Raw genomic sequence first — 11554 nt, 5'->3', positions numbered from 1 at the left:
GAGGGAATTTCAAACATTTATGAATTGTAGAAGGGATAGCTTCCATTGAAGAGAGCCAAGGATGTCCCAACTTTAGATGAAATTGTTGGTGTAAATAAATATTCATTATGGATATTATTACACTTTACTTAAGTTAACTTAGGATAATGCATCTCTTCGTAGTTTGGGTTTGAGACACTTAGGGAAGTGTGCACATAGGGATAGAGCTTGTAGGAGAAATTCCACCTTTTGTGGTCTTGTTTTGTTGTTACACTCCACATTCGGTGGGTCATCCACCTCTTGTGGAATATTATATTATTTCTCCTACCTACCCCTAGTATTTCTTAGCTACCCTTGTTTCTCATTGAGCCACATGTCATGATTGTGTGCTCGTACATCCATATGGCCTTGCTTATATAAGAAGGCCTATATTCATTGTATTGGGGAATCTAGTTGATTATTTTCATATTGATGAGAATACAGTTTGTTCTTGTCATTCTTTTGTCTCTATTTTTATACTTTTCATTGTGCCCTTGATCTTGGCAAAATCTCACATGGTATCAGAGCCATTGGGGCTTCATTGTTTGGTTTTTGGAGACATCGTGGAAGGCTTCTATTTTTGGATCTGAGGAACTATTCTTTTTGGAGGCATCTTGGAGCGTTTTCGACCTCACCATAGCATCCGAGAGGCTGTTTCCATAAAAATCGAGTATAAATTCGACCTATTTTGGCGAAAATTGATTTTTGGGTGTGGAGGAAATTTTTTGCCCAATTCGGGCGGTACGTCAGCTTCTGCCCAGTTAGCAATGCACAGTCAGTGCCCAGTCAACAGCACCCAGTCAGTGCCCAGTCAAAATTTTCTTTGGAAATTTTTAGACCCCTCTTCGTTGAGTAGTTTGGATTTTTGGGTCAACTTTGGAGGCCCATAACTTGCTCAATTTTGCTCCTTTTTGGGTGCAATTTTTTTTTTGATTTGGGCTAATTTTTCGTGGTCTTCACAGTGGTGTGGTTATTTTCTAGTTTTGGTGCACAGGGTTTTCAGAATTTTTAGATTCTCTCAGCTGTACCTGTCCAATCCTCAATTCTGCAACTTCAAAGGCCTCATTTGAGCTCATACGACCTCCTTTTCAGGTGTCGTTTCTTTTGAAAGTGCATGTTTTTTCATCTACTTTCATAATCTATGATCAGATTTTAGATATTTTAAGTAGAAATTGTACTTTCAGATATTGGTCTTATTTGGCCTATTTGGTACTTGTAAATTGCTTGGATCTTAGTTTAGATCTCTTGCACTATTAGTTTGAGTCTCTTTTGGCCCTATTGAGGCAATTGTAAAATTGAAATCAGAAGTCCACTTTGTCATTTTTTGTAAGTGGCCCATTGTACACGCACTAAGTATAAAGTGCCAAATCGTCACTTTTGGGGGGGTTCTTTGATTGAGTGAATTTGGGGGGGTGTCTTGTGTGATTGTGCCTCTCTTTCCTTGTGTTCTTTCATTTTTGTTTTAATGAGTCCTCATAAATTTCCACCTTTAACTCCACATAATTATGCAACATGGAAAATTAAAGTATGGAGCAAATTAATGGAAAAAGGTCTCACGCATTACATAGATGGAACAATAGCAGCACCACCTGATCCTAAGGCTAATCCTAATGCTCAGTTAGAATGGCTCATTAAGAATTGCATGGCTCTTGGAACTTTGCACAAGTATGTATCAGATGACCTCATCTTTCATATTGAGAAGTGTACTACGATCAAAGATGCTTGGGATATGTTTCAGAAATTGTATGGTCAAGTTGATGAAATCAGAGGTTATAAGATTGACAATGAGCTCACCAACTTGGATCCCAAGAGTTTTGATACAATCCAAGATTATGTCACCAAAGTAAATGAGCTAAGAGCAAAGCTTAAGGATTGTGGAATTGACAAAAAGGATGCTCAGTTGATATTCAACTTGTTGGACAAGCTTGCACCAGAATATGCAGCATTTGTGTCTAGCTTCCAAACTCATCGTTTGACAGTGGGGAGTTCCTATGTTATGCCTTCATTTGATGCTTTCATAGAAATGTTGATATTGGAACAATCTAAGTTGTTGAACATGGGGCTTCTCAAGTCTTCAAAGTCCCAGGCTTTGGTGGCTAATCAAGAGAATCAAGGAAGTCAAGGCAAAGATTCCAACAAGAAGAAGAAGCACTCCAAGTCTAAGCCACAATAGGAAAAAGGACAATCATCCTCTCCATCACAAGGCAATTTTTAATCCTCTTCCAAGAAGGGGACACCACCTAAGAAGGATAAACCAACTTGTGCATATTGCAAGAAGTGTGGTCATGATGAGCATCAATGCCACACAAAACAAGTTGATGAGTTAACTAATCTTCTTAAGAAAAACAACATCAACTTGCCATCCGCCTACACAAAGAAGGATTCATCTCCTTCCTCTTCCTCGCGGTCTAAGGGAAAAGGGAAAGCATTTGTGGCTACAAGAAGTTCTTCATAGCAGTGGATACTTGACTCAGGTGCCTCATATCACATGGGTTCTACAAAGGAGCAGTTTTCTTCATTGGAGCCATCTAAGGTACCTCACATTTACATAGGTGATGATACACAAGTAGAGGTTGAAGGGAAAGGTTCAATTGACATGGATGATGGAACATTTAAGAATGTTCTCTATGTTCCTAACTTGTCTACCAACCTTCTCTCTATCCACCAAATCACTCACTATGGGAATGGGAAAAAGGTTGAGTTTACACCAGATTTAGTTGTGGTAAAGGAACTTAATGATGATGCCTTGGTAGCAGTGGGACAAGTCAATGATAACTCAAGGCTTTATTCATTCTCCCACTTTGTGCCAAGTTCACCTTCTAGGGCCTTGCTTACTCATTCAAATTTCGAAAGTAAGCTATGGCATGAGCGATTTGGTCACCTCAACTACCGCTATCTTCAACAACTCAGCACTGAAGACATGGTCACAGGTCTACCTCGAATCAGTTTTTCAGAGGGTGTATGTTCAGGTTGTTCCATGGGCAAGCATCCTGAGGGGAAGTTTTATAAGGGGAAAGCTTGGAGAGCTTTGGAAGTTCTTCAACTTGTTCACAACGATGTAGCAGGTCCATTTCCAACACCTTCATTTAGCAAGGCCCGCTATGTCCTTACCTTCATTGATGACTACTCCCGCTTCACTTGGGTCTACTTTCTTATTCATAAGAGTGAAGTATTTGACAGATTTCAGGACTTCAAGACTCATATGGAGAAGAAATCCGGGAAAGTGGTGAAGATTCTTCGCACAGATAATGGAAGGGAATATGTGAACAAGAGACTTGAGGATTTTTGTACATTTCAGGGGATTGATCTTTAGCATTCTGTCGCATACACTCCACAACAGAACGGAGTTGCAGAACACAAGAATAGAACTCTCAAAGAAATGGCTAGCTGTATGATACATGCATGTTCTCTCGATCCTGCCTTTTGGGCCAAGGCTATTAGTTGTGCCACACACATCCAGAATCGGGTCCCTCACAAAGCTTTGCAAGGTATTACTCCTTTTGAGGCTTGGGCTGGTAGGAAACCGATTGTGAGACATTTTAGAGTCTTTGGGTGTCCAGCATGGGCTCGCATACCTCCGCAGAAACACAAGGCATTGGAACCACATAGTCGACCTTGCATATTTGTTGGATATCCTGAGGGTGTTAAGGCATATAGATTGATGGATCCCGAGACACATGAGGTGTTCATTGAGAGGAGTGTTCACTTTGAGGAAAGCTCTCCTAGCTTAGCCTCTCTACCTCCTCCACCTTCCTCCATTGTGGATAGTGATGCTAGTGATTCAGATGATGAGACTCCTTCAACTTCGACTCACAGGGTTACACCTCTGTAGGGTCCACTTGCAGTTGAGGAGCCTCATTCTCCACCTCCACCTAGACCTTGTTGGGCTCGACAAACACTTAAGTCTGTGGGTTCTCTTGTTGGGGATCCTTCAGATACACAGAGAACTCAATCACAGCATCAGGATCTTCCACATGCATTCATTGCTACCGCTTCCGATCCACAGACATTTCGGGAAGCATCAGGGGTTCCTGAGTGGGACCAAGCTATGGAGGAAGAGTATAGTTCCTTGATGAGGAAAAACACATGGGATTTAGTCCATCTCCCTAAGGGGAGAAAGATGGTTCAATATAAGTGGATCTATCGGACCAAGTATGCTGCGAATGGTAGTGTGGATAAGTACAAGGCTCGGCTTGTTGCGAAAGATTTCTCCTAGGTAGCAGGTGTTGACTATACGAAGACCTTTGCGCTCATAGCCAAGATGAACTCCATTCGCTTGACACTTGCTATTGCTGCAGCTCATGGTTGGGTTGTACATCAGATGGATGTGAAGAGTGCTTTTCTTCATGGTTACCTTGATGAGGAGATTTATATGGAGCAGCCGCAGGGTTTCATCCAGGATACTTCCTTGGTTTGCAGACTAAGGAAATCTCTCTATGGCCTTAAGCATGGATTCCTTTCTTCTCTCAGAAGGGTTCACCAGGTGTCATTCTGATCCGAATGTCTATATTTTGCGACAGGATGACTCTCACTTGATACTTGTGCTCTATGTTGATGATTTGATTATTACAAGGAGTACCGCATCCATCATTAGCAGGGTCAAATCTGCTTTGCATGACATATTTGCAGCCCAAGTATGCTCTTGATCTACTTGCACGCTTTCATATGGATGATTGTAAGCCTGCACTAACTCCCTTTCTTTTTAGAGTCAAGCTTGAGGCTCAGTGTTCTTCTCCACCAATTGATGCCACTTTGTATCGTCAGCTTGTGGGTAGTCTCATCTACTTGACCCATACACGTCTTGATATTTCATTTGCAGTTGGTATGGTTTTCCACTTCATGTAGGAACCACATGAGCTTCACTGGAAAGCCACCAAACGCATCCTTCATTACATCTAGGGTACACATCACTATGGGATTCACTATGCAATAGGCATAGGACTTCGCTTGGTTGGTTACACAAACTCTGATTGGGCTGGCGATCTTGATGATCGTAAGTCTACTTCCAGTTACAGTTTTCACCTTGGTTCAGGCCCCATTTGTTGGCAGAGCAAGAAGCAGCATGCTATTGCTCTTTCTTCGACTGAGGCTGAGTATCGAGGTGCTATTAATGCAACGACTGAGACCATTTGGCTTCAATAGATTCTCACAGAGTTTGGGTTCACCACTCCACGACGGACAGTTCTACATTGCGACAATCAGAGTGTTATTGCTATCTCGATGAACCCGGTCCAACATCAGCGGACCAAACACATCGAGATCCATATGCACTATATCCGAGAGCTCATTCAGGAGCAGGTCATTGATTTGCAATATTGTCCTACAGGGGAGCAGGTTACAGACATACTCACCAAACCTTTCACTGAGAGTAAGTTCCAGCAGTTGCGAGCTCTCTTGGGGGTACAGGATGTGTCATTAGGGGGGGTCAACTGACTTCTCCTTCCTCTCTTCTGGGGGGGACTTTTTCCTCTTTGAGGCTTTGTCCTTCTTCTTTGAGAGTCTTTTGTACTTTCATCTCTCTTTTGGGGGGGGATTTTTTTCCCACTGGGTTTTCTCCTTTTCTCCGTTTGTGAGAGATTGCATTGCATGGTCATTGATTTGCAATATTGTCCTACAGGGGAGCAGGTTACAGACATATTCACCAAACCTTTCACTGAGAGTAAGTTCCAGCAGTTGCGAGCTCTCTTGGGGGTACAGGATGTGTCATTAGGGGGGGTCAGTTGACTTCTCCTTCCTCTCTTCTGGGGGGGACTTTTTCCTCTTTGAGGCTTTGTCCTTCTTCTTTGAGAGTCTTTTGTACTTTCATCTCTCTTTTGGGGGGGGAGTTTTTTCCCACTGGGTTTTCTCTTTTTCTCCGTTTGTGAGAGATTGCATTGCATGGTTTTTCTTGCATTTGCATATTGTACATGGGTACCTGTCATGGCCTAGTAGCTGGGACCCATCTTGCATTATTGACTTGAGTCTTCATTCCCCTGAGTTGCACTTAAGGGGGGGTGTTGGTGTAAATAAATATTCATTATGGATATTATTACACTTTACTTAAGTTAACTTAGGATAATGCATCTCTTCGTAGTTTGGGTTTGAGACACTTAGGGAAGTGTGCACATAGGGATAGAGCTTGTAGGAGAAATTCCACCTTTTGTGGTCTTGTTTTGTTGTTACACTCCACATTCGGTGGGTAAGCCACCTCTTGTGAAATATTATATTATTTCTCCTGCCAACCCCTACTATTTCTTACCTACCCTTGTTTCTTATTGAGCCACATGTCATGATTATGTGCTCGTACATCCATATGGCCTTGCCTATATAAGAAGGCCTATATTCATTGTATTGGAGAATCCAGTTGATCATTTTCATATTGATGAGAATACATTTTGTTCTTATCATTCTTTTGCCTCTATTTTTATACTTTTCATTGTGCCCTTGATCTTGGCAAAATCTCACAGAAATCAATCTGATGTAGGAATAATAGCAAAGGTAATGGTTAAGAACTTAGTACCAACCTCAATGGTGGTGCAAGGGCACAGTTGGGTCTGTGGGACTTATTCAGGATGTTTGTTCTTGGTTTCATGTTTAGTTGTTCATTTTGGATGTAATAAGGTGTCTAGGACCATCTTCAAACTTTTGGAGTCCTTTTTTCTCCTTTTATAAGGCCTTGGTGCCAATTTGTTGAATGTACTAAAATAGGGATATCTTGGACAAACTAGGTCAATGCCTCCCAAAGTGTGGTATGGGGGTATCTCTGATGTATTTGGTGTTTATATACCCTATTTGAGATGTTTTCAAATTTCTTAAGGATCATTAGTGTCAAAAATGCAAATTGTGCAATTTTTGTAACAACGTTGTCAAGATACTTAGCATTCAAAAGGTGGTTGTACGACTAACCAATTCAAATGGTGGTTATAGCCATTGATTATAGAGTATTGATAGACCCCTCAGATGTTTGGAAGGGGTTGGTTGATGCTATTGTATGGAGAACTCCAAGTTGAATGCAATTCATGAACATTTTCTCTACAATTTCCAGAAAAACACTGCACTTTGTCTCATAACTCTCTATTTAGGATGAATTAGAACTCAATGATGGACTTGTTGGAAATTTATTTGCGTTAAATATCATTTGGCATTGGTTTTGTTTGATTTTATTGGGTTTTGTGCATTCTACAAGCGATTTTGTCAAGACTGGTCTAAAACCTTAGGTTTGGAGGGTTTTGTCAAGAATTATGCATATCCACCCATTCCACTAACATATTGATTCAAGACTATGTCGAATGATGGGTATGAGGGTTCTCCAAGTGGGGCTTTGAGCAATTTAAGGCCTAATATATCCATGTATTAGGTCGGTTAGACAAGGTTGAGTGACTTGTTGTTGGTTTGGGTACCAAAACAACCAAGGAGACCTTGAAAATTATGAAATACATTAAATTTTGATACCCCCTTACCTTGAAAATTTGTTGTGCAGTGCAATGGAGAGTCTAAGAGGTGGTTATAGTGTTCTTGGAGGCCTAATTAGGCTTTTTTAAAACTATAACGGTCTGATTTTGAGTGCCTTGGTCCAAAGTACCCCACCTTGGTTTTCACATATGTTGAACAATTTACAAAAGGGTATCTCTAAATTTTTTCATTTCATCCCTTGTGTCAGTAAACCAAAAGATATGATGGAAATTATATCGAAACAGGGCTACTAAAGTCTAGGCCCATGGGGTACATTTGGTGTTGGATGGTCTAGTAGGGTTTCTACCAAGGTTGAGATTGGTGTTTCTAAGTTGAAATAGGTTAGAAGAAATGTTGGAACTCATGCCCCAAGTCCTTCTTGTGCCTTATGCTATTATGTCTCATTAGGCCTATGAGAAGCATTGTCTAGGCTAAGACCCTGGTTGAGCACTCAATGATCAAATTGAAGTGGGGTTTAGAATCTAATCACTTATTGATGTGAGACCTCTTGAACCCTTTGCATCAAATGAGAAGAGTAATATAACCAATAGTATGGCAAGAAAAACCATCATAAACCTTAACCATAACATCATATTTATCATAGTTACTTGATGCAATTGTTGAGTAAAAAGATGTTCTTCAGTAATCACATTCACCATACATACTGGATCAATGAGCACCCCTCATGAGAGTTTATCTTTTATCTTCATAGTAATATAGAATGGGCCATCAAGTGCAATAATAGTTTCACTAGGATCAAAAGTAATGCATAGGTCTTTTGTTGGCTGAGGTTTGTTAACAAGGTTTGCAACATTATTAGATTCTATACCAAGGTCAATAGGATAGAAAATAAGAAGCTTAGACTCAACAACATTGGTATATTGAGAAAGAAATAGATAAGTGAAAAATTGGAGGTTTTGGTTAGGAGTAGCCACATATTTATTCCCTTTGTCATTTACACCAGTTATGGATATAGTATTGTTAGTAATAAAGTCTTGAACCTTATTCCTTAACTGGTAACATTTCCTAGTCATGACTAGGTTGATGGTGATATTGAAAAAAAGCTTTAGGATCATGGGAAGCTAGAAGTGGTTTAGAATGGTAAAATGGTTTAATGGGAGGAAGTTTCAATACACTAGCATTCATCATTCTCAACATTATACTATGCAAAGACTCAAAAAGAGGAGTTACTTCTTTTCTAAAGTATTTGGATAAAGGGGTCACACTCGATGGCATGGCTGCCACTTCAGTGTTGATGTTGTCATTTATCTTGATAAAACCTGTGTTGGGTTTGAACTTCATAATTTTTTAGCACTCTCATTATTATCAACTGGAGCCATCGAAGAGGATGACTCAAATTGACTCACTTGAAGCTGATAATTATGAAGCACTATGCACAATTGCATAGAATAAGTAAATTTAGAAAATAGGAGCTTATCTCTAATATCCTTTTGTAAATTAACAATAAAAATTCCTTAAACATCATTATCAGGTACAAGATAAGCAATTTGTGAATGTAAATTTTTGTATCTACCAATAAAATCAATCACTTTTTCTTTAACTCCTTACTTACAATGAATCAAATCAGTCAAAGTAATATTGGGACCAATATTATTTTTAAATTGTTGAATCAAAGCATTAGCCAATTTTTGAAAAGAAGTGATAGAATAAGGAGACAAAGAAGAACCATTGCAAGGCTTTATATCTAAAGGTTCTAGTAAACAATTTGGCCATAAGTCTTTGATATATGAGAAAAATCACTACGCAAAGTTTGAAATGTCTTCACATGAATCAAGGGGTCACCTCTCCTATTATATAAATCCAATTGAGGAATTTACATATGCCTAGGAGGAACCACACATACAATGTCATTGGATAGTAGGCTCACTAGGTCAAATGTGGGAACATTAAACTTAGATTGAGTTATGGAATCCAATTGGTGTTGTAAGGATGTAATAGTTTGAGCTAGGAAGCCAATTGGTGTTGTAAGGATGTAATAGTTTTAGCTAGGTTGTTGATAGTTTCTTTGGTGGATGGATTGAAATTAGACATATTCGATTGTGATGAAGGAGTAACATTTTTGTAAGTAGGTAGAGTTTGAGAACGAGGAGGAACATTATGGTATGCTGGTATGGGAGATGGTTGTGAAACAAATGGAAGACTCATTAAAGGAGGTATGCAAGAATAGCGATTAATAGGATTTCCCCCATGACTAACATGTGTAGGATTGAAATTTTGTGTGGAAGTAGACATTATAGAAGATGTAAATGTAGGCACATTAGGCAAGGATGTAGGCATAGGAATGGAATGGTTAACTTGGTTAGGTGGTTGAGAGTAAGAAATGACTTCAACACAACTTTTAATTGGCATAATATTAGCATCAACAATATGAGAAAGGCCACACAACAAATCTACACCTATCTTACCACTTTGAACCATTCTTTTTAATACTTAAATCAAGGGGAATGCCTCACCATTCTGGTATTGTTGACCCATCCATTGTTGAAGATTCTCAAATTTATTATCAATCTTTTCTAATTGGTCACTAGTAACCCTAGTTAGTGATTCATCCTCGTCATGAGAAATATGAGGTGAATGGGAATATGTGATGTCATTTGTTGGATTAGAGGAAGCACCAACACTCACATGTAATAAGTTATCCAACTAAGGATCCATATCCTTAGTATTTAAACCTTGGGAAAACCCTAAGTCTACAACTTATTCTCACTAGAATATTGAATGTATGACTAAGGGTAACAAAACTCATGCACAAGGGAGGAAAATTGAATGTAAAGATTGGAAACAATGATTAAATAATATTATTTCTTTGTAAAATTATTTATTAACTAATGTATTAAACAATGTGAATTATGATATTGAATATTACATGCATCTAAATATGAACATAACATATCATAGCAATTAGATCTAAAACCATAATTGAAAAATAAAGCAACCCATAAGTCAGTTTTAGAAGAATAAATAAGGGTTTATTTATGAATTTAACTTCTAAATTTACGTAATTCAATTGTAAATATGATCCATGAGTGCAAATAACAATATTTAAGTGCATTCAAATCACATCCGAGACAATAAATTAGAAATAAGAATGAAGTAAGTCATGTTCACCAAAATGTGATGGTTAGGAAAAATTAGGGTTTCACTAATTGAGATAATAAAACCACTAATCTTACCTAAGGGGACATTAAATTAAAAGAGGGGGGCCAATCCAATAGATCTAGTCATAATTCAATTGGGAAAAGGGCTGAGAATACTAATTAGATTTACCAATTTGTTGTCTCCCCCTTTTGAGTTGAAATTTGGATTTAAATTTTAGGGGTTATGATGAAGTAATGGATAATTAAAATGAAATAGTAATAATATACTGGTGCAAGAATTAGACAGAGCTTGGAATTAGATAAAAGCTACATAATATATAAGTTGAGTCGGAGTACATCATGGGAGGAGGCTCAAATTTTCTCAGGGTTCAGAATAGGTTTCCAAGGAATGGAAGATGGCGACAAGATGATAGTGTAACATGGCAGGGCGGGGCAAGGTCTCAAACTAGGGCTACAGGGAACAGTAGATGGTGGCAAGGTTTCAGTGTCCCCCACCAAGCTTGCCAAGGACAGCTAAAGGACGCCCCTCGTTTCAGCCAATATTCAAAATTTGACATCAACCCCTTCGTCAAAATATTCAGGGACAAACCTTTTATCAAACCAGTTTCAGATTTGCCCTCAGGAAACCGATGGCTTAACCACTTCGCATGTCTACACGATCAACTAGATATCCTCGATTCTTTTTTCAATAATCCTCTTGCTCATCTGGCCCACTCATTTCATTCCCATCCCTATAAAGCAGATGGTAATCCTCATAATCATTTGAAATCCAACACTTGCATCTAGGGAGCATCTCTCAATCATGGGGCTCGTAAGATCCTCAGGGGACACCTAGGCCACCGTCCACCTTCATTCGGGCAGGAAAAAAATTCAAAATCCATTTGGGGGGGGAAAAAAAATTCAAAATTCATTTGGGCGGGAAAAAAAATTCATAATCCTGTAAAAAAGCCCCCATTTCTAAATTCATTCCAAACAAAACACCATAA

Source organism: Cryptomeria japonica, chromosome 4 (genome assembly GCF_030272615.1).
Source record: "Cryptomeria japonica chromosome 4, Sugi_1.0, whole genome shotgun sequence".
NCBI classification, from domain to species: Eukaryota; Viridiplantae; Streptophyta; class Pinopsida; order Cupressales; family Cupressaceae; genus Cryptomeria; species Cryptomeria japonica.
This window is presented reverse-complemented; position numbering follows the sequence as displayed.